Source organism: Dermacentor silvarum, chromosome 3 (assembly GCF_013339745.2).
Source record: "Dermacentor silvarum isolate Dsil-2018 chromosome 3, BIME_Dsil_1.4, whole genome shotgun sequence".
NCBI lineage: Eukaryota > Metazoa > Arthropoda > Arachnida > Ixodida > Ixodidae > Dermacentor > Dermacentor silvarum.
The window spans coordinates 140,518,552-140,542,955 of record NC_051156.1 but is presented as its reverse complement, the minus strand read 5'-3'; the positions used below and the strand labels follow the sequence as shown (position 1 = coordinate 140,542,955).

General features: G+C 50.0%; 1 protein-coding gene across 3 annotated transcripts in view; it reads left to right on the top strand.

The window, feature by feature from the left end:
* Window positions 1-24,404, top strand: part of LOC119445832 (protein-tyrosine sulfotransferase 1) — a 484,648-nt gene that overhangs the window by 62,659 nt on the left and 397,585 nt on the right. For 2 of the 3 annotated variants that reach the window (XM_049663669.1, XM_049663666.1), the window contains exon 2: window positions 20,737-20,769. The gene's annotated coding sequence lies outside the window, so the exon portion shown is untranslated. Of the gene's footprint in view, window positions 1-20,066; window positions 20,494-20,736; window positions 20,770-24,404 lie in introns of those variants that run through there. The other variant, XM_049663668.1, reaches the window with a different exon arrangement.

The following is a 24,404-nucleotide window of genomic DNA, read 5'->3' as shown; positions in this document are numbered from 1 at the left end:
GTGTGTTCTCATGTGCATGATCGTCCACTTATAGGGGTAACGCCTCATTCGTATTCAAGCTCTCGTAGTAATATACATCCGGATTAGACACGTTTTCCTCGTGATCTTGAAGAAACGCTGCTGAAGTTATACTGACCTGAATATATCAGTAGGAGTGTTCCTCCTACGGGTGGACGACGCAGTACATACATATACAAGCGACGATGCGTACATACGTAAGCATGCTATAGATCGTGGCAATTAAAGTAGCATATACTGACGGGCCATCTCCGACTTGGGATTTTAGTCAAGTTCAAGGAAGGTCGAAACTTTCAACACCCCAGCGATCAGAGTGCCATAAGAAATTTACTAAATCACGTGTTTCTGGGAACAATACCATTCGCGGTTTTGATTTACTGGAGGTATCTATGCGTCACGACGTCATGATGATGCACTGACTTGCTTGCTCCGTTCCCATGGTCGCTTGGGCCGCACACGCGAGTGCTGAAAAAAAAAAAAAAAAAAACGCGCAGCATGTTTGATAATTTATGAGCAGCGTCTTCATTTCTAGCCCCATTGCTGCACACAGTCGACAAATTTCGCTCGGTGTGATGACGTTACGGTAACGTCGATGAGACGCAGGTTCGCATATTTAGACCACACCTTAATACCAAATTAAAAGAGATAGCTTATTAGTGTTTACCAACCGTCATGCTCGCTAAGCATCATCCTTTTTTATGTGCTATAGATGCGCGTACTAGCACTTCTTATAGAACTTCGAAAATAAGTGCCAGCGCTCCTTTAAATAAGAACTGGTCAACTGCTCGTTGAACGATAGGGTAATTCGGCCATTGCCAGGAAATTTGCTGCTGAAAACTTTACTTGCAGCTGAAGCTAAACACAACCGTATATTGCAGTGGTAATTTTTGCGTGCTTTGGTTCCACGCAACCCTTACGAGGTTCCTCCGCCAGCAGCGCTTCTGTTCCGCTTCGCTTCGACGGTGTTCCGGTAACGGTATAGCTCGCATACGCCGGGGCTACAGATCCTTCTTCTTCTTTCTGGCGTTTTACGTGCCAAAACCAGTTCTGATTATGATGCACGCCATAGTGGAGGGCTCCGGATTAATTTTGACCGCCGGGGGTTCTTCAACGTGCACTACAACGCAAGAACACGGGCGTTTTTGCATTTCGCCTCCATCGAAATGCGGCCGCCGCGGCCGGGATTTGATCCCGCGATCTCGTGCTCAGCAGAGATCCACCAGAGCGTGCATGATAATGCTTGGAATGCGCTCGCAGCGACACTGCGCGGTATGCTGGTCAACTAGGATCGCAGGTAGCCCGCATGCATATACAAAGCGCAGGTTACATAAAAGACGGTGCCCTCGACTCGACGTACGCGTCCCAGGGCCACACTGGGTCATTCGGATAGACCAAGGTGTGATTACAAACCAGAAGGCGTCAGTCAGCCCATTGTCGCGCACATATAACAGGATTGCTATATGAAAGAAATGAATGTGTGTCCGGTGTACGTGTCATCCTGTTTGGAGGAAAAAGTGTTTGAAGCTACTACATTTGACCTTATTTTTTTTTAAATTTTAAACATACTGTTCTTCGAGAACCAAGCGGAGCAGGCATAAAAAAATAATAATTCGCGAGATGAACACACACATCAGACCAGAAGTGTAAGTGCAGTCAGGATATGGTTCAGCACTACATATAGAGAACATCAGAATGGAATAGGTGTTTAGAGAGAGATAGAGTAAACTTTTATTCTGAGCAAGCGCAGTATGTGCCCTAAGTGGGCGGCCTCCTTATTCCAGGTAGCTGCGCGCCATGGCCATCTCTCTCGTGCCCGTTCGATCAGGCTGCGCTGTTTCTTCGGGTCCGGGTCTGTTAGCTTTGCCTCCCACTGCTGCTCGGTTAGTGTTTGGGTGTCTGCGGTGCCATGTTTTCGTATACACATCCCCTCATACCGTACAGGTGTTTAGATAGTCGAAGTAATAGGCATATAGACAAGTTAAGGTGCGGGAAGTGGTTCAGTGCCAAACTTTTCACTGCACAGTATTTCGACCGAATCGATTGCTCGACACCGATGCATGACTGCGAGCATTGTCTGTGTTTTTTTCTCCCACTCGTGTGCAGCGTGGGCCACTACCTCTCTCCCCTTCCGCAAGCGCTTCACCAGACAAGCGTGCCGAGCACTCCTATTTAGTAGCAGGCGGCGCGACATCTATATAGCCCGATGTTGACGCTCACCCTTCCCCGCGCTCTTGTTCTCTTCGAGCTAGCCGCACCGTGCCCGTCTCTGAAAGCGACACTGTTCTGGCTGTATGTGCAGTCTGCCGCTTTCTTTGTATCCGGTTCTCTCGCGAGCTTCTTCTCAAGGGGCCGGCGAGTATACGCACGGCCTCTTCTTTTTGCAGGGGCGACCTGGCGCAAAGCGGGTTCGTTAGTCCCGACTAATTGGGTCCCATTGTCGTCGTCTTTTCAAAGAAAACTCGCTCTGCGCCGCAGCATCCGTCGCCGCGAGACGACGAAGACGAAGCGAACGCGAAAAACCGCCATGCGCCTCTCTTCGGTTCTATATAGCCTCCCACGCGCCTCTATAGCGATGCATGCGTGTATTCGCTGCTCTTTAAAATTATTAGTAGTATTTTTTTTTGTTTTGCAATCGGCTCCAATAGGGCCTGCATTCGCTGTGTAGGCAGATGGCTCATATTTCGACTTTCCGCCCCCGCACCCGAGCTTGCTCTGCTGTAAAGGTGCTTGCGTTCTGATTATTCCTTTATCTGCCTCTCTCTTTCTCTCTTTTTTTCCTTTGCAAAAGTTCTTCAGACGGTGCGTAAACTCTCGGCAGTGCAGTGAAACGAGACCCTGATTCTGAAAAGAGTGACCGTGAGTGGGCGTTATGAGTTAGTCGCGCGAAAGGTAAGGCGCTCTCCATGTGACGTCGCACGGCGCCGTGTTCATCCGTTGCCGCTTACTGCACCGCAAGAGCATTCACTATGCTTTCACTATGCAAGAGCATTCACTATGCATTCAATATGCTAGGTCTTCAACCGACATGAGATACCATGCTTATAAATTCTCATTGTACAAAACAAAGCAGAGCAGGTGCACTTGTGAAACGTGAGGAGCGCGCGCTTTTGTCTTAGCTAGACCATGTTCCCAATGTCTTACGCAGGCAAACTCAAACGCACGATGCACTAGGGCCGTCGTTTCACTGTCCTGCAGCATTCGCACTTCGGTGCGTTTTTCACTCTCACGGATCGTTTGGCGAGGTCTCATGTGATAACGAGGATGCCGCTTCGTGTATAAACATAGCGCTTTATAAGTCGCCCTGTGTCAGAACTGCTTAACTGATGTTATCCAGCTGCACCAACACAACGAATTGCACGTGCTACCTGAGCTGCGAAGTGACGCGTGACAGCCAGGCGGAATAGACAATAGAATGAAATAAGAAAAATGGAACGAAAACGGATGAAATGAACTAGCGAGCGGCGCGGCCTTATCGAGTTCGTCGTCGCGTACGTCATGCTTCAGAATATAACTACGCTTATGAACCCGATAAAGTCACGCCAGGTTGACTTTTAGGGCCGTTAAACGGGACTTCGGGTGGACGTAAAACGCTGGCGTGTCAAGCCGAGAGATCGTCAGAGTGGGTTCACTCGTCGAACCCCCCTTGGCAAGGTCGGGTTAGGTGAACTAGACTTTCGACTCGACCCGCTCGTGTCGAGTTCATGTGAATCAAAGTTAATGAGACCGTCGGTCCACAGATGTGACGCTGCGATTCCAAGCGCTGGGGTCTTAATGGCCAGTTCGTGCCGTATTATTCGGAAATTCGTATTAACCGTGATGCGTAATTGTGGATGCAGGTAGGAAAAAAAACGTTATTGTCGTAACTGCCACTTGTTCGTGCTCGCGACCGTCGAGCAAGGGTGACGACGTGACGTCACGGTCGCTTCGTTACGTCATTGCTGGCCGACTTCTGGATGACGAGAGCATTAAGCAGAAAATTGCCTTCTCGGGGATGAATGTAGTAATGTAGTGAGTGAGTACTTGATATTTGTCATTTTTACTGCGTCCGCCATGATTATCCGCGACACTTGTGCTGTCTCGAGGCGAAAGAAACAAGATTTACGCCGTAGTCGATCTGTCGGTTCGGGATTTGGGATTTGCTCAGTGTGCGACATAAATAGCCATGCCACTTTTGTTGTCTCAAGGTGAAAGAGAGACGGAGAAAGAAATGCTTCCGTCGTAGCCTTTCGATGCTGGTTACGCGGAAGTTCTTGAAAGTCGCTTCCTCTGTACGAGCGTGACCTCTAGCTGCGTGCCTGTCGCGCGCGGAGGAGGACATGCGGCAGCATTCCGACGCCCGCGCGAGGCCACTCTTTCTCGAGATTCTCGCCGCACGAACGGAGCGAAGCCGTACACAGCGTACAGAGGTCAACACACTTGTCTAGAACAGACTCCTGAGGGCCAAAGCAGCCACCGAAGCTTAAGCCGACCACCAGGTCGAGAGAAATCAATGGAAACGGTAAATGTAAACGGAAACGGTAAACGGGCAAACGGCAACCTCACATACAGCCGATTTTGTGCCACATGTCATCTCCAGATATCGCCAGCGCAGTCCTGAGAACGTGGTCTGCGCGTTCTATAGAGAAGTGTGTTGACCTCTGTACGTCCGCACGAACAGGCGCGGCGTCGCTGAATTCTCTTCTCGGGCGAGGATTTCAACAATACAAACGGCAGCGTATAAGAAGGAACTCGCTGTCCCGCGCGCTCTTGTCTCGACAGACGCGATCGCATCGTGGTGACCGCCGGACGCGAGCAAACGAGGCGGTACTCTCTCTCAGCACCGCGTGAAGACGGATTGAGACCGATTTCCGTGGAGGGCGACATCGAGAATGCCGCGCCGCTTCGCGCAGTTTCTCCGGAAGGACGCGAAAGAAGCGATATCTATCCACGGAGAAGAAGCGCGATAAAACGAAACGCGCATCACCTAACGTGGCCGTATATATATCTGTGCGTAGAACGGCAGCAGGAAGTGGGTCGCAATGGGGCTCTTTTCCCGTACAAATTCGTCTCCGGCTTATCCTGCTGTCGGCGGTGGTGGCCATTTGTGCGCCGCTGTCCACCCGACACCCGCGTAGAGTGTATCATCCATTGTGTGTGTGTGTGTGTGTGTGTGTGTGTGTGTGTGTGTGTGTGTGTGTGTGTGTGTGTGTGTGTGTGTGTGTGTGTGTGTGTGTGTGTGTGTGTGTGTGTGTGTGTGTGTGTGTGTGTGTGTGTGTGTGTGTGTGTGTGTGTGTGTGTGTGTATTGGTGTTTTTGTTTGTATGGCGTCTCACTGCTGCTGTATGTTCTTGTAAGTCATGCTGCTGAGTTTTTTGTTTCGTTTGTCTTGATGTCCAATCCGAGCTATACGGCCCGAGTAGCTGTCCTGTTTTACTCGGCGTTCGTAGATTCGGCTGCTGTTTTACGTGTATATATATATATATATATATATATATATCCGTAAAACAGCAGCCGAATCTACGAACGCTGTAATCTTTAGCGTTGTAAATCCTTACACAGCATGTGGTGGTCGTCCAAGCTTTTACTCGCGTTTAGATTAATGACAATGAGAAGAAGCAGGAAGCATAATAGCGACTTGTAGCTAAACCAGCGAATCCCTCAACATACGTGACCGCGGCGAAAGCGTCCCCTCCTGCAGCTTACTGCAGCTCGGGGCTGACGTGTATGGCGTGGCACCGCGTTAGAGTCACTAGATATGTCACGCGTTATTGTAGCGTCCCGTTTCTATATATAGACTTCCTCTATAGTGCTTCGTAGGATCGCGACCTATAGTGCGACCAGCGAGGCTCATCCGCAAACTCGGAACACACGCAGCCACTGCTGAAACAATCACGCAGAGTGAGTGGCTGAGTCGCGCGGTGAACGCTTCCTTGAAACCGCGTGGCTGTCTGACGATACATGATCAGTGGTCCTAAATAAGTAGTTGGCTCCCTCATTGCAGCTGACTTCAAAACGTTCGTTCAAGGAAATCCGGAGCCCTCCACTATACGGCGTGCCTCATAATCAGAACTGGTTTTGGCACGTAAAACCCCAGAAAGAAGAAGAGGGAGAGCTTTTGTTTAATTATTTATTAGCGTTACGCTGGCGGCAAGAGCAATTGCCCCACGCCCACTATTCAACTGTCTATAGATTCGCTACTCACTTTTTTTTTAACGTTTTCTTTCTCTGGAGATGTGCTGAACCTCACTGAGGCGCGACTGCTAAAGAGCCGCGTGAACAGTGGTTCACACTCGCTGCTGTTGTCGATTTGTGGCCGCAATGTACGACAGCCGTTATATAGCCGCCACCTCCAAGATGGCACGGATGTCTGGAAACGACACGCCGTGTTATAATAAGGAAAGATCCTGAACGAACAGCGTCAGCTCTGTTTTCGCCGAAACGTCGTCCGCCAGCACTTTGCAAGTTGTTACTTGTGATCGACGTATGAATATATAATTGATTTCGCGTATACCACAGGGAACGCACGTAAAATCAATGCTCATATATAATAGAAAACTGCTGCATAGCTTTCCGATGCTCAGCGGAAGCTCAGTGAGATTTTTCGGTCATCCTTCGGGATTGAGTAAGTGATGCCTCAAGAAGGAACACCATGGAGGTATGGTACCACATAGTGACCTTTTGCGGCATCTTATACTGCTCACAAGCACTTGAGGTCTGCGAATGAATGAATGAATGAATGAATGAATGCGCGCAAAACTACTGCGCAGAACGCACTTGAACTCACACATTGGGATTTCGTGTAAACACAGTAGACTTATGGCGCCGAATGTATAAAATTACTTAACATAAGGTTTAAAATGCTCCTATTTGATTAATGAGTCCGCGCGGATATATATGACGCTGCGCATACAGTCAGCTAATGGACTGTTCTCTACATAATTTCACTGCAAACTTATCCGCCTCTCATTTTAATTTGTCTGTCCGTATACTCGGCAGCGAGGGGGAGAGTTCAACGACCTTCTATTTTTCTTTTTCGTCGGAAACCATGTTGTGCTTCGCGCATCGCCGGCTGCGCGAGATGAAATCGCTCCTCGCCGCGATGAAATTCGCCGAACCGCCGCACTTTCTCCTTTCTCCTCTCCGTCATCCCTGCAGCTCGTCTCTGTCAGCCAGCCGCCTCCGATTGTGACGTGTAACGAAAGGAGTGAAGGTTCCGCCGCCAGCCGCCAAGCCGAGGCCGCGGCTTCCGTATCACTTCGTCGTCTCGTTCCTTACCGTCCCACGTTATCTGCAACTTTCATGGCCGAGAGTGTAGCCGTAATCTCGCGCCGGGGGGAATGCTATAGAGATTGCACTGCCGGCGTGGCGGGCGCTCTGCGACTCCTGTGGCGTGCATATGATGAGACTCCATCGTGTGTATAGTCTATAGCGTTATCCTCGTGCGTGTACATTATATACTGGAGTACACGCGCACTATCGCTCCGACGTCAGCCACTCGCTCTTCTCGAGAGAGAGAGAGGCTCATACATATCAACTGTATACAGTATAATATGCAGCCGCCCGCGCTCTTCCCACGCTGAGGCTGTCTCTCTCTCTCTCTCTCTCTCTCTCTCTCGCCAGCGATCCTGCCTGTCGTCGTCGTTGAGGGATGGAGGGGAAACAACGCGGGAGGAAGAAGAGGAGTGAGACGAAGCTCGTATTCTGGCACTAACGAGACTTGACAGCCTCTCTCTTAGCCGCTCGGACTCCCGCCTTTTCCCGCATCTTCCTTCATTTGTTATTATTTTTTTTTGTCTCTATCTCCCGTCGTCGTGCTCTCCAAGAGAGCTTTTTCCTGCTCGTGTGGGCGTGCGATGGAGATCCTGTTCTGACAGGCTGCGCGCGCAACGCTGGAGTCTCGCTTTCGCTGCTCACTCTCTCCCTCGCTCATTCCCTCCCTCCCCATTCGCACGGCTTTCGATTCTGAGGGGGGAGGTCTCACGTTCCTTTTCGTCAATCTCGTCGCCTTCCCTTCTTTTCGTCCCCCGTCGTCGTTTTTCTGGGGGAGGGGGGGGGGGGGTGCGGAGTTTCTCGCGTGACATTTCTCGAGTTGCTGCTCTCTGCGTGTGTTTGCCGCGGTGAAGAAGAAGTAAGATTCGAGTGAAACCGGAGTGCGCGGGGACGGCGCAGGCTTTTAAATTTAGATTTGCCGTCCTTTGTATCGTGTTTGTGCTGTTTAACGAGATGGAACACCAACTATATAGTCCGGTCTCATGCACTATACTGCAGTTTAAATTTTGGAATGCATGCGTTGAAGGACTGTGAATCTGCCGCAGTTTTTTTTTTTTTTTTTAGAACTCGATTAATAGTCGCCGCTGTGGTCAGCTGACTGCTCGTATAGCCGGTCCTGTTGACTTGAGTACGCCGCAGCAACATTTTACACTCGAGCACTCGCTGTCAAGCCGTTGGCGCTGTGCGTTTGAAATCGGCGCCGCCGGGAAAATTGCCGATTGCGAGGCAGTTAGCTTACTGGCTTCCTTTATTAGCGCTTCAAGCTAGTGTTCGTCATCATTGAATGAGCTGCCATGTGACAGGTAGTGGCTGCGTTCGGCATCCTGACGTCATACAATGGGGGAGAAGGCTTGTTCTGAACGAGAAGCTGTATCCGGAATGTTAGGAGGACACGCTTACTATGCTTACCTGATAAACTTTAAGCGCGGAGACAAAGATAAACAAGTCTACTGACAAAAAATACATGATGGATTGGCGCTCGTGCGTCCTTTCTCTGGTGTCTGATGGTGTATCTCCGCGCTATTTTATTTATTTATTTATTAGTATACCCTCAAGACCCAGAGGGCGTTACAGAGGGGGTGGGTACAATGTAAATAATAAAAAAAACAATCTATACGATATATCGCGATGCAGCACCAACAAGCCCAAGTGTACACAATTATGACGTTCACGGACTTCAGCCCATTATCCACTAAGAAGAGTTCATCCAAATTAACCCTTTAAGCAGATGCGTAATCGATGATTCGTGCAACACTGGAAAAAAAAAAAAGAAAGGAAAACGCGCTTGCCCCGAGGCATCTCTTTGGCACGCACACTTCGTGTGGGCGTTATACCTGCTGTGTCACAGAAGATGACACGACGACCGGCGTCGTAGCTGCCGAGGCTGCCTGCACATTACATCCTTCCGTTGACCTCCGTTCCGCTTATGTTCTTTTATTATTTAGTTGTCTCTCACACACACACACACACACACACACACACACACACACACACGCACACGCACGCACGCACGCACGCACGCACGCACGCACACGCACACACACACACACACACACACACACACACACACACACACACACACACACACACACACACACACACACACACATACATACATACATACATACATACATACATACATACATACATACATACATATACACGAAGCCAACAAACAGACACCAACGACAACATAGGGGAAATGGCTTGTACTTACTAATTGAATTAAAGAAATGATAAATAAACGGAAATGAAAGTGGGTGAAAAAACAACTGGCCGCAGGTGAGGAACAATCCCACGTCTTCGCATTACGCGATCGGTGCTCTTACTATTGCGCTACCGCGGCGCCGTTTTTCCATCCACTTTCTGGGAAACTTGTTTCACTACTACAAGCAACCCTGCGAGTGTTAGCCAGCACTACCGCTCACAAACCTTGGCGGCGGTTGTGGAACATCCTTTCTGCCGTAGCCGTCACGAGTACGTGATCTTTTTGGGTGAAGGCAACTGGTCAATAAACACACATATGCTACCTGAAGGCATCAATGTTGCCGGATTCGAAGCAAAGAAAAGCATCATATATATATATATATGTGTGTGTGTGTGTGTGTGTGTGTGTGTGTGTGTGTGTGTGTGTGTGTGTGTGTGTGTGTGTGGTGTGTGTGTGTGTGTGTGTGTGCGTGCGTGTGTGTATTATCCAGCCATAGAGGCTGGATAATACAGAGGCCGCGGATACGAACTTGTACAGGCAGCTGTATAAATGGTGGTAGGCCTTGTCGGCGAAAGCATATATACACCTGTTGTCGCAGGTTGTAATAGGCATTACCGCATTACACGCCGCTCGCTCATTCGACTTTGTGCGGGTTTTTAATGTAACGCGAGCTGATCGCGAAATTTAATTCGTAGAAATATGTTGGACTACTGGGGCGTGTCTCGATAGTTTCTTGAAGCAGTTTGAGTCGAACATGCCTTCGTCTGTGGGAACGGCGCGTGCGACGTCTTCTTCGAATTTGTGAAATTCACAATTACACAATTCACAATTGTGGCGCGTCCTATTTTAAGAGGGTGGGAGGGGAACAGCAACAACGAAGCAGCGTACAGAGCAAGCAAGTAAGCGAAGCCGAAGAAAGCAGAAGCAGTGGGGAAAAAAAGACGAAAAAAGAAAAGAAAAGCAAAGCAAGAAAAAGCGAAGAAAAACCAATGCAAAAAAATGCAGTGTCAAAGCAGCGCAAAGCAATACAATAAAAAAGCAATGCAAAGTAAACGAAGAAGCAATGCAACACCAATGAAATGCAGTACAACTATAAAAAATTAAGGCTAAAGCAAAGCAATGCAAAGCAAGCAATAGCTAAGAGGGCAATCGCGAAGCAAGGCAAAAACAGTGTGGACCAAGAGCGGACCAAGGAAAAGCAAAATGAGAAATAGCAAACAAAGCAAAACGATGCAAAGGGAAAACAAGATCAACGAACTAGCAATAAAAAAGCTCGAGCAAAGCAATACAAAAGCAATATAATGAAAAAACAAAGCAAAAACAATGCAAAAGCTAAGCGATACCAATGCAAGGCAAGGCAGTTCGCACTTATGCCGAAAGTTCCAAGTAGTGAGAGCTATAGCTTTCGCGACATTGCAATATTGCTGCTGATCGATCTCAATATTTTCGTTGGTTTCATTTCTTGACTTAACGACTTGACTGCGTGCTTTCGGCTTACTCCGGCTTTCGCGTTTGGCCCACTCGCCCACCCACACATCCGAGGTCGCTGCTACCCAGGAGTATCCCACTCACGTGTGCTGTTTCACTGCAGCAGTATTCGCCGCCCTATGGCTCCTTAGCAGTTATTCTTCGCATGCGTCGCTACTTACGCCTATTGGCTAAAGTACGCGCGGAACATGGAACTTTCTTTGCGTACGTTCTGGCATGATAAAATTGGCATCGATTCCGCAGAGGCAAGCGAGTCAAAAGCCCGTAACAGGTATCGTTGTAGGGTAGACATACGAGGGCGAGTCAAATGAAAGTGAGCCAACCCACCCCGCGCAATAATGGTTCGGTCCATTACCTGCGAGGCATGCGCGTAGCACACATGCATCTCTCGTTTTACAAATGTGACACGCAAGTGTGAGGATAAGTGTTCTTTAATGCTCTCATACACTGGGTTGAACATAATTGCGTGACATAATGGAGGCTCCAAAAGTTGAACAGCGTGGTGTCGTGAGGTTTCTGACAGCTGAAGGTGTTTCCCCAAAAGAAATTAGTCGCCGTATGGCTGCCGTGTACGGTGAATATTGCATTTCGTTGGCCACTGTGAAGCGTTGGAGCAAACGGTTCAAAGACGGACGTGACAGTTGCAAAGACGACCCAAAACCGGACCAAAGCCACCGTGCAATCACCCCCAACACAATTGCAAAGGTTGATGAGCTGATTAGACAAGAACGGAGGACAAGCACCGATGAAGTGGCTGAGCGTGTGGAAATCAGTCACGGTTCGGTTCACCCCATAATTCATGACCATCTCTGTTACCGGCTCTTGTGTACGCAATGGATGCCCAAGATTTTGAACCACCGCCATAAGACGGAGAGGTTCGGCGCTGCCTTGACTCATCTGATCCGGTATCACAATGATGGTGACGACTTCCTGTCTGCAATTGTGGCCGGGGTCGAATCATGGTGCCACTACTACGAGCCTGAAACACGACGGCAAAGCTTACTGTGGAAACATTCGAATTCACCACGCCCAAAGGAAGCAAAGGTCGTCATTTGCGCCGGAAAGGTGCTGTTGACTTTTTTTTTTCGATCGTCAGGGGCCATTACTGATAGAATTTGCTAAACCTTGGGAGACTATCAATCGTTTCCGATATTGTGGAACGCTGGATCAGCTGCGTGTCGCAATCAAGAACAAACGACGTGGAAAATTGACGAATGGGGTCATCTTGCTCCGCGACAATGCCTGTCCCCACGTCGCTGATGTGGTTAACACAAAACTGGCATAGTTCAAGTGGGAAACGCTTCAACATCCGCCATACAGCCTAGACCTGTCGCCTTGCGACTTCCACATTTTCGGGCAATTGAAAAAAAAAAAAAAAAAAAAAAACAACTGCTCAGGGGAACCAGATTCGTGTCGGACGATGACGTGAAAGAGTCAATTACGTACTTTTTGAAGCAGCAACCGAAGGAGTTTTACGAGACGGGACTCACGCGACTCGTTAGTAAATGGGACAAATGTCTAAATGCTCTTGGAGACTACCTTTAAATAAAGTACCCCGTTTGTCATATATTCGCATTGGCTCACTTTCATTTGACTCGCCCTCGTAAATAGATAGATAGATAGATAGATAGATAGATAGATAGATAGATAGATAGATAGATAGATAGATAGATAGATAGATAGATAGATAGATAGAAGATAGAAAGTAAGATAGAAAAAGAAGAAAGAACGAAATCTCTGGTGCCCTTGCTTTGTTCTCGATCCAGGCATAGCACTTTGCCCAGTTGACCAGCAGGCGGGTAAAGTGCTGGCGTTCGGTGCAGAAAGGGGCTCAAGGTGCGAACTCGCGTATGCTATGCCGCGTTGTGGCCTGCGCTAGAGAAGCGACGAGGACGTGCTGGTCGTCCTATATATGGCCTTCGTTGTAGATAGCGGCCCGCTCCTTATATATAGCCCCTTTCTTTTTGCGCACCGTTCCTTCTAACTTTCTGTATTTATGTCTTTCGCGCGCGCTTTTGTTTGCGTCTTTCAAGATGCGCGCATAAAGAAGCGTTAAAATGGAGGAGGAAGGGCGGAGGTGTGTATAGGAAGTAAGTGGCAGCTGAAAGAAGGATGCATGCATGCAAAGAGAGGCACCGAGCTCTTCAGCTGGGAGGCTCTTATGGACGAGAGGAAACTGCGACGAAGTGAAGGGGAGGGGGGCAGTGTTGAAGATGCTCTGCCCGGAAGAGATGCACGATCGTCGTCCTCGCCGTCTTTTCTCGCTGTCCGTGCAAGAAGCCGCCGGAGCCTCGCCTGCAGTCTTTCTTCGCCTCCTTTTCGTATCCTCACTGGTCGCGTCGTCATTCACCGGGGTTTATTTCGCAGATCTTTCTTTCTTTCTTTCGTTTATTTTATCCCTTGGCGAAGAGTTTCCTCGTGAGAGCGTAAGCATCGCTTTATCCCGCTGTGTGTCTTTTTGTCTCTCCTGCTCATGCGACCCCTCCGGGTCCACCGGTATTTCTCTCGAATCCACGATATGGGCTCTCCTGTTTCTTTGCATACTATATGGGCTGCTCCCGGAGGCTGTTGTGACTGCGGAGGGGGATTCGTATAGTCGCATCCACCTTGGGCTGTTGCGACGTCAACGGCAGTCTCCGTATAGCTCGATGGTTCCTGCGGGACCATCGGGGGATCGCGGAAATGCTCTGCGATGACGCGGGGTGGAAGGCAGGCAGGCCGCGGCTGTGCACGGACGCTCCCGTCGCATCGGCATTCGGTCGCGGTTGAAATGCTGGAAGGACCGCATACTCGTTTCGGGCGTGATTTCGTATGCGTGCGCGTGACGCCCCTTGGGAGGCCCCGTTTCTGGCCTATCTGCGTTCCCCGTCTCTCGTTTTCAAAAAAGAAAAGGTTGCGAGCTTCTTTCGTCCTGCGTGCTTCCGTTTCGAGTGACACCGCCACACACCTCCTCGTCCACCTCTTATATTTTTTTTTGTCCTTTCTTACATTTCAACCACTCGCAATATTTGGTCGGCACAGTTGCGACAGGATTAAAAAAATTACGCGATTTTACGTGCCAGAACCACGGTCTTATTATGAGGAACGCCGTTAGTGGGGGACTCCGGAATAATTTGGGCCACCTGGGGTTCTTTAAACCTGCACCTAAATCTAAGTACACGGGTGTTTTCGCATTTCGCCCCCATCGAAATGCCGCCGCCGTGGCCCCGCTACCTCGTGCTTAGCAGCCCAACTCCATAGCCGCTAAGCAACCACGGCGGATTTGCGTCGGGATGGACGTGTAATATTAGGGTGCGCCATTATCATGCTTCATTGAACGGACGAGTGGGGATGGTTTATCTCTCAAAGAAGTTCGCAGGCCTAGGCAGTCGCGATCAGCTCGGACGTGCTGCCATGCGCTGGCGCCGTGGTCGCCGGCGATTTGTACAATAGCACGAAGGGCAGTGCTTCGCCCTTCGAGACCCGAGCTGTCTGCCTGAGGACAGAAAAGTACTGCAGCAAATATTTGCAACTGGATGAGGCTCCTGTCTTTTGTGGCATAAATAGCCCGGAGACGACTCGGCACATAGTAATGAAATGCAATGATGCTCATGCAGCCAGAGCCGTAGGGAACGGCCACCCTTTAGTAGCGCTGGGGTTGAAAACTGGTAGAAGCGTTATCTGGCCGGCGGTCGAGATAAGCAAGATAGGTTGAGTATTGTTGAAAAAAAAAAAGTCGCAGTTTCGCGCGAAGGGCGAAGCATTCGTATCTATGGCGCTACACAAAGTAAGGTTCGTATATTTATCGGCCGTATAAGGTGTGGTAAACAGCCGCTTCGTAATTAAATTGGCAAGCATGGTGTCATGCGCGCACAGGCAAACATGAACAGATTTCACTCGATGACGGCGAACACTCGCTGTCACAACGATGTCGTGATGAAGAGCGCTGGGAGAGGAGAGCGAACGTTTCGTGCTGCCTCTCACGTCAATGCATCTCCAAAACTTGAGATTACGGGATTTCCGTCACTAGGCGCCCTGGAAGACAGCGCACATGAAGCCACCAACCATCTCTGCTCGCCTAGCTCTTGCACCCACAGCATACTGCGCGCAGGACGCTACAGGATTTTATCACATGCACTTGAGAACATCGCAGTGATTGCGACGACAAAAATTTGCCTGGAGTATTTCTGTTGCAATGGAAAGCGTGGGAGAGATGAGGCAGGGGTCGTTACATGCATGCATATATGTAACTGTACAGTATAGAGATATATTTAATGAGGAGAGAGAAGATCAAGAATCGCCGGACCAAAGCGTGATTCGCCCTTCGACGTCGTTGCCTTTCTGCGCCGCTTAGCGCAGTATAGTTTTCTTAGCTGCATGGTGTCGTCGCAAGCGAAGCAGTAAGCGGCGTGTAAGCACTGCTGATGCATGTTGAACCTGCACTCCGTAGGCGACGAGGCGTCACAGGCTAATCGGACGCGCGAAAGACAAACCATGTGCACAAACTGCGTCATCACCTCAGTAGAAGGCTACACCGTCTACACCAGGCTATACACCGCGTTGGAGCCTATGCTGCGTTGAGACTACCGAAGCTCTCACTGTCGGCGCTCCCTAGTGTCATGATGCAGTACTTCGCTTCACCGCTCCTAGATGGCGGTACCATCTCTTTATTTTGCGCGTTTGCGCCGACGTCATATCCGTTACAGGAAGTTAGCAAGTTGATGGTGGACCCCGGCATAAAACACTTCCGTGTTAAAATAAAAAGTTTCATGCGCTAACAGGAAGCGATTTCTGGGAGCGGAACATAATTTACTGTAGTGGTTGGAAAAGGCAGTATTCTTGCGGTGAACTTCGGAGGAAAGTGGTGGTAGTTTCAGGGTCTTATTTATAGTACTATATACCTGATGCAGAGATATCAGCAGTCATAGAGGCATTGCGTAATCAAGGAGTGGAGGAGGCATACGTGAATATCTTGGCAAATATCTACAAGGATTCCACAGCTACCTTGGTTCTCCACAAGAAAAGTAGAAAGATACCTATCAAGAAAGGGGTCAGGCAAGGAGACACAATCTCTCCAATGCTATTCACTGCATGCTTAGAAGAAGTATTCAAGCTCTTAGACTGGGAAGAATTAGGAGTGAGGATCGATGGCGAATATCTCAACAACCTTCGGTTTGCAGATGACATTGTCCTATTGAGCAACAATGGAGAGGAATTACAACAAATGATTGAGGACCTTCATCGAGAAAGTGCAAGAATTGGGTTGAAGATGAATATGCAGAAGACAAAGATAATGTTCAATAGCCTGGCAAGCGAACAAGAATTCAGGATCGCCAGTCAGCCTCTAGAATCTGTAAAGGAATATGTTTATCTAGGTCAATTACTCACAGGGGACCCTGATCATGAGAAAGAAATTTACAGAAGAATAAAATTAGGTTGGAGTGCATACGGCAGGCATTGCCAAATCCTGACTGGGAGCTTACCACTGTCGTTGAAAAGAAAAGTGTACAATCATTGCATTCTACCGGTGCTAACATACGGGGCAGAAACTTGGAGGTTAACAAAGAAGCTCGAGAACAAGTTAAGGACCGCACAAAGAGCAATGGAACGAAAAATCTTAGGAGTAACGTTAAGAGACAGGAAGAGAGCGGTGTGGATCAGAGAACAAACGGGGGTAGACGATATTCTAGTTGACATTAAGCGGAAGAAATGGAGCTGGGCAGGCCATGTAATGCGTAGGATGGATAACCGGTGGACCATTAGGGTTACAGAATGGATACCAAGAGAAGGGAAGCGCAGTCGAGGACGGCAGAAAGTCAGGTGGGATGATGAGGTTAGGAAATTCGCAGGCGCAAGTTGGAATACGCTAGCGAAAGACAGGGGTAATTGGAGATCGCAGGGAGAGGCCTTCGTCCTGCAGTGGACATAAATATAGGCTGATGATGATGATGATGATACCTGATGCTGTTGGCCAGCGCCTCCTCTATTTTTTCGATGCCAGCTAGATGCGACCGATCCTACCGTTCACCACCCTCTCCGATCGCCCTTTCCTGCTCTCCCCCGTCGGCTAGCGCTCGCACCTGCTTTACGGTTGTGGAGAAGAGTACCCTCTGGGTGGCGCCTCTCGGCGGAAGTCGGAGGAAGTAATCCTGACAGACGCGTGAAGCTTCTACCGCATCTCCTCCGAAACTGCAGCGGCGCGCGCTCAGACGCAGGCGTGACGCAAGCAGTCGCGGCAGCTTACAGAACTAGGGCCACGGTGAAAGATATATATATATATATATATATATATATATATATATATATATATATATATATATATATATATATATATATATATCTTACACCGTGACTAAGGCGCACCAACGGCTCCCATTGCCGAGCGAGCGATTGCGCTGGCATTGAAAAAAAATGTCACAGTTTCGCCCTAAGGGCGAAGCAATGAATGCGATAGCAACAGAGCAATGTCATACGAAGTAAGGTGAGCGGCTCTGGTAGCAACAACACGCAGAACTGTTGTCGACGCCATCGGCGTTTTGCCCGCGTTAGCTCAAAATGCGTGCGGCGTTGGTGACTGTTGCTGGAGCCTCTGATATAAATAGGCACTTGGTGCCGCAGCTAAACGTCGGCTCCCTTCCCTCCCCCTCCCCCACGGACTCTCGCGCGTCTGAAGAAGGCGCGTTTGCTCTACATATATGGTTGGCGCTGAGCCGTGCTCCCTCAAGGGCTGCAGAAGATAGCGCCAACCTTTCCCTTTCCCTCAGGAACCACTTACCTACATATATGGTCATTGTAAAGGAGAAAAGAGACGCCTACTTCTGCAGCCCTTAAGCGAGCACGGCGCAGAACGCGCGTTTGTTCTCCGCCGTGCGTTCCCTCCCTGTGAAAGCGCGCGTCCCTCGCGCCCTTTCACTCGCACATACAGCGTTCGGCGGCGCGCGGCGACGATTTCATCTCCAAATGACGTCATACGGAACCTCACGGCGACGGCGACGGCGACGCCGACGGCAGAAATCTGCTTTTGAGTGTCCATATAATTGCTATCGCAATAAAAATAGAGGAGGCACCGCGTCGGCGCAGCTGTGCTCGGAACGACGTCGCGACCCTGATGCCGAGGCCACGAGAAACGCGCGCGCTAACGAAACTCGCGAACAGCGTTAGGGTTAACGTTAACTAGGGTTAGCGGTGCTAGCGCACAATATTTCGTGCTTCGCCGAAGCTCAACCATCAGCCATATTTTAATGCGCACCTAAGTGCACGCGCGTTTTTGCACGCCGCCTTTGTCGAATTTGTGGGACCGCCATATGGCCAGAAATTGAGTACACGACGTCCTGCAGAGAGGAAGAACGGTAACTCAACTCACTGAGTTACCGCCGCGAGTAATCAAATTGAATTGTCTATAGCATCGGCACAGCTGCAATAGTACACCTGTGTTATTTAGCCGGGTACGACTGAAGGACGTGAAACATCTGCGGCGCTGATTGAAAATTTGCAATAAGCCATTCGTCAGAACGCTTTACATTGTTTCACGAAGTTGCTCGGGGCAGCTTACGGGCAGATGTGGCTGGGTATTACACTGGTTGATGTAAGACAACGGGGCCGTGTGATTGAACAACCGCCGGTCGGCGCAGCTGTTCTATTTTTGTCCTGTCCATCGCAGCCTGTGCTTCAATGGGGTCAATTCTCTCCAATTTTTTTTATTAATGATTTAATCGCGATTAATCGGTTTACGTGGCACGAGCAAAAACGGGAAAGCCGACATTGCCGATCTGCTTCATGCATTTCCCCGAAGCACTGCACATGACGGTCACCACCCTTGTTCGACTAAGATTATTGGCACAGCATATACTGTTCCATGAGTCACCTGAACGTGAAGCTACCTGCTCGGGAATAAGTGAAGGTTTCTACGTGTTTGTATTCTTTGCGCTGTTTAACTGCTGGATTCTGTGACTCGACGCTCTCCTATATATATATATATATACACCACGGTATATAGGAGAGCGTGTGTTGTTGTGGACGCTAAACTGGTCGCCACCCTATAAGGCCTCCCCCCCCCCCCCCCCCCTCCCCCCGCTGAAGGGAGAATTTAAGCCCTGGGAAGTAAGCACGGGCCTGCTCGAGGTTAATGAAGAAATTGTGTACAGCGTCGTAAAAGCCCACTCCAGCGAGGCGACCTCTACATCTGTGCACGGGAAAGGGGTTAAAGGGGTACTTAGTACGTTCGATCGAATCCCGGCCACGGCGGCCGCATTTCGATGGAGGCGAAATGCAAAAACGCCCGTGTGCTTGCGTTGTAGTGCACGTTAAAGAAGCCCAGGTGGTCAAAAATAATCCGGAGCCCCTTCACTACGGCGTGCCTCATAATCAGAACTAGTTTTGGCACGTAAAACCCCAGAAAGAAGAAGAATTGCCTTAATTAATTTACCTTAATAATAGTTTTCTAAGAGCGAGTTTCATTATACCAAGGAGGCTGATGCGTCATGACGTCGTGATACACGGGCTCGCTCAGTTCCTGCGATCGCTGTGTTTTCCACACGCGAGCGCGAGCGGAAGACACGCGCAGAACACTCTAGACTATGTTTTGTGCGCAACATCATCATCATCATCATCATCATCATCATCACCGTACCTGGTCACATACTGCTATGCAACGTCAGCATATTTAGCTCTGTGTCATGACGTCACGATAACCACCGATCACACGCCTCACTTAGAAGTAATCAGTCGTAAGCGGGGTCCTTCTTTATTCCTTCCCGTTCGCGTTTGCTTCAGGCGTTACAGCATGCATAACACATGTACAGAACCGATAACTTCTGCCGATCTGGCTGCGCACTGCTGGCGCAGGACTATGAGTATACATGGGGCTTAATGTCCAGCGCGCGCGGACAGCTCGACTGAACGCGGTGAGCGGCGGGAGCTCGCGGCCGCGGCGCGCTGAGCTCCCGCGCCTCTATGCCGGAGTGCGAAGCGCGCGCGTGCGAACACGCGCGCGTGCTCGGGCCTCGGGTCTCGCGGTTCTCTTTTGAACTGAGGCTCGCGCGCGCGGCATGTGTGCGCGCCTCGGTGGCGGCGCTCCGAGCTCGAGGAGCGCGCGCTCTGCCCGAGAGTTCCGGCGGCATCGCCGTCGTGGTTCGTCCGACGGGCGCGCCGAGCCCCAGTCGTCAGTGTGTGCGCGCTCGTGGTTCGCTCCGGCCGCTGCTGTCGACGCTCCTCCGCGACACCCCACGTCTGTCTCTCTGGAGAGCGCGCGTCATTCTCGCGGGTCTCTCTCACTGACGCCGTACTTGATCCCCGCATCACGGACGACGACAGCGTGTCATAAACTGCTTGCGTGGCGCTTGGGCCGAGCCATCCCCTATCGCCGCTCCTTCAAATCCACACCGCTCTCCGCATTCTTTCTCTTTATTCTTCGTCGGCGACTGTTGTCAAACATTGCGTTGTGTGCGCGCGCGTGGAGCAGTGAGAGGCTACGATATCTAATCGGTCCATTCCTGACGTTACCTTCGCGCCTTCTTGGTGGTTGAGCCTCCTGTTCGAGCGTGCTTAATCGCTGTACGTGCGTTTTTTTTTGTGTGTGTATTCGCCTGTGCACGCGAGTTCGTTCCACTGCATACGACGTGTGTGACCGCGCAGTGACCAGAGGACCCCCGGCCAGCTTCTGTGTTCGCATCTGACAACGTTCTCCTACTCCTTTTTTGTTTGTTTGTGTTCGTCAACGTGTTGTTGTTGTTACTGTGCGCGAAGTGAAACCGCCGAGCCTCGGACTAAGTTGCGGCAATCCTCTGTCAATTGCAGGGGCACCTCGCGCCCAGAAAGTTTCTACCCTGGGTAAGTTCACCTTCTCTTTTATATGGCTGTTTGGAAGTGAATGTCGTCGTTGTCTTTCGGCGTAATCTACGACGTATTCGGAGCATACCTGGATAAACCCGCTTCTCCGATGATAGTTCGCGTAAACCACGTCGTGATAGTTCAGTAAATTTTTTGTTTTATTTATTTCGTTAGCGCAATGCAGTTGCACTGCCGCAGACTGCATTGTTGCGTTTTGTATAACTATTTCTATGGCGTTTGTGGAACTGTGAGCGTTTTTAAATACAAACCCGTAACATCGTGGGAGCAGCTATAGCGCACCTGTCAATTTTGTGCTGCTGACCACGTTACTTCTATACTACTTCTTCTTCAGTTTGCGATAATCTTCTTCTATACTTCTTCAGTTTGCGATAATCTACACAGAATCGTAGTGAACCGTCTTTCTTCTTAACTAGTACAACAGGTGATGCCCAAGGACTTGTCGATGGTTGAATGACATCATCATCCAGCATTTGCTTAACTTGATGACGAATAGCATCCTGTTCTCTCTGTGACACGCGGTAAGCGTGTTGGCGAACAGGTTGGACGGTCGGTTCAGTGATGATTCTGTGCTTGGTTAGAGGAGTCTGCTTGACCTTCGAGGTGGTGGCAAAACAGTCGTTAAATGATGATAGTAGGCTCAGGAGCCTCTCCTGTTGGGGTTGTTTCAGCTGTGGATTGACGTTGATGTGACTGGTCAAGTCCACATCGCTGTTTTCCTGCATCGAGATTGTCGTTACCGAAGCACATGCGTTGGACTCGTCCACTGTTTCAAAGTAGGCAATGGTGGTATGCTTCGCAAAGTGCTTGTATTCGCCGCTGAAGTTAGTAACTAGGATCGTGGTTTGCCTATTTTGGAGCTCTACGAGACCTCGTGCGACGCCGACTTCTCGATCCAGCAAAATGGTGAGGTTACCCCGTTTTCAGTTTCCCCGGCGCGGGATTCCGCCGGTGACTCCGGTGGAATCAAAGGCGGGTCGAGCGCGGTTTGGTGATGTGTGCCGACGAGGTGACGGCGACCGCGACTGTCTTCGCTGAGGGACAGGAGGAAGACGGTTGCTTTTCAAGTACTCCTCGATTTCCTGTGGGCGTTCGCCATAGCGCGGGCAACGGGCGTCCGGATGGTATCCCCGCAAACCAATCCGTCGGAAATGGCAGTCGCGATAGAAGTGTCCAGCCTCCCCACAGTGATAACACAATGGACTGTTGTCGGGAGCGCGCCATACCGTTGACTTCCGCGGACCAGGACGAAAGTCTGATTGGAGAGTCGTGCGGTGGCTTGGGCTTGGGAAGCGTCGAGGAGGCCCTGTAGGTGGATGCGGGAAACGGGCCGTCGACGGCGTAGAAACCCGAAGAGCATCGGCGTACGAGAGCGTGGGAGGTTCGGTTCGCGTTGGTGGAGAGGGATGAACAACCTGCCTGATTTCCTCCCTAATGACGTCCGTAAGAGCCGCGGCACTCGGAGGTGCCGATCCATAATGCCTCTGGAGTTCTTCTCGAACAACCTGCCGTATTAGTTCGGTAAGGGACTCCCTGTCATCCCTTGCAGGTACAAGCGAGCATGCCGCAGTCATGGTGGTCTGGCGTTCATACTGCGATAGCCGCTGCCGAAGCATGCGCGCCATGACTGTTGCCTCACGGACGAACTGAGACACCGTTGTAGGAGGATTGCGCACGAGGCCCGCGAAAAGCTGTTCTTTTACGCCTCGCATTAACATGCGCACCTTCTTGTCTTCTGGCATTAGTGGATTGGCCCGACGGAACAATCGTGTCATGTCTTCCACGAGCATGGCGACGGTTTCGTTCGGCATTTGGAACCTGGAAGATAGTGCCTGTTCTGCTCTTTCTTTCTTTTCGGGGGTACTGAAGGCGTCACGAAGCAGGCGGTAAAACTCCTGCCAGCTGGTAAACGAAGCTTCGTGGTTCTCGTACCATACCCTTGCCGCGTCTAAAAGGGAAAAGTAGCCGTTCTTCAACTTACGGCGATCATCCCAGTCATTAAAGGTGGCGACCCGGTCGAAATGGTCTAACCAGTCATCTACATCCTCAAAGGCGTCGCCGTGGAACGGGTTAGGCTTGCGAGGCGCGTTGACGATGCAAGGTACAGCAGCATTTGGGATCTCCTCGGTTTGGCTTGCGGTTGTTGTTGCCATCTTCCTCGCAGAGTTTGCCAGGGGACTGTACTGCGGTGGAAGACCTTGGAGGCGACGGCTGCTTCGATGGATTTCTGCAGTCTCTGAGGTACTGGCGTTGGTAGCTTCTGGTTCAGGACCAGCAGGCATAGGGCGTATGTGTACCCAGCACCTCCACCAGTTTGTCGCGAGAGGAAAAGGCAGGCAGTCAGTTCCGAGCGAACGGCTGTTTACTGTTTTGGCCGCAGCAGCCAACAACACTTCTTCGTCCTCGTTCTCTAGCGTTACTAACGCGTGGCATTATTTTGTAAAACTATATCTGGAAGCCGACGGCCATCCTCCGTCAGGCCTCTCAGCCTTTAGCCACGGTTTCCTCCTGTGTGTAAAAAAAAAAAAAAAAAAAAAAAAAAAAAAGAAAAAAACGTACAATTAACTTCGCTTCTTTCGCAGACGTTCATCAAATTAAGACCACAGTAAGCGACGTCATTTAGAACAGCCGAGGTGACATTTACCACAGCGCAGTTGACGTATGATTTGAGCTTCATTTAATTAAAAAAAAAAAAGGCTTTTGCAGTATTCCCGTCAGCTACGGCCGTACCCTCCTCATACCCCCCCTTGCCACCGCCAAAGAAACGGTTAAACGAAGCAAACCGACCTTTATAAATGTCTGTTTTGCTCTGTAAAGCAGCGTCTCACATAGAAGCTGCTTATCAATTGCCTTTAATGCTGCCAATGGACGTACGTAGCTCTGTTCTCTTTTGCTGCTTAAAGCGCGTCATTTTAGAGAACGCGCACTTCATTATTTGATTTCTTTCAAGTAGCAGCTGTAGCTTCTCTGGAGGAAGAAAAAAAAAAAAAAAGAAGGAGAAACGAACTGAAGGGAAAAGGTGAGCGGCAGGAAAGGGAGAAATGATGCTCGTTAGAAACTGTCGAGCAGTCTGCGCGCCACACAGGCGTACTACACTCGTTGCCTTCAGTGTTTGAACGCGCAGAGCTTACATGCCGCGCGCGCCTGGCGTCTGACGCGCTCGCCGAGAGAGCGCGGCGAGATTAAACTGTGCATGCGCGGTCCACATGTGCCACGGAGAAGAGGGTCGAGGTTGCCGGCGTCCGTGACAGCAGCTGTGCCTCTCCGGTTGAAGTACGCGTATATACCACCTACACGCCTAAACTGTCTCTGTCGATCTCCCGTATAGGTTCTCGAGAGATTGACGCTGTTGGAGAAATTAGGGGGGGGGGGGGGGGGGGGGGCGACTCGTGTGTCGGGCGTTTGACGTTGTTTCTCTCTGTCACCTTTCCATGCATTATGAAATTTGAATGCGGGTGTTTCTTTTTTTTGTGTGTGTGATCGTTCCATGTATTAATAAATAGAAAAAAAGAAAGAAAGGTAACGTGTGTTACTTCGTGCGGTCTTTGGGAGCGTGCGTGTTGAATTCGACGCTAATGACATGGCGCTGGATAGTTGGTGTTCATAATAAATGTTGT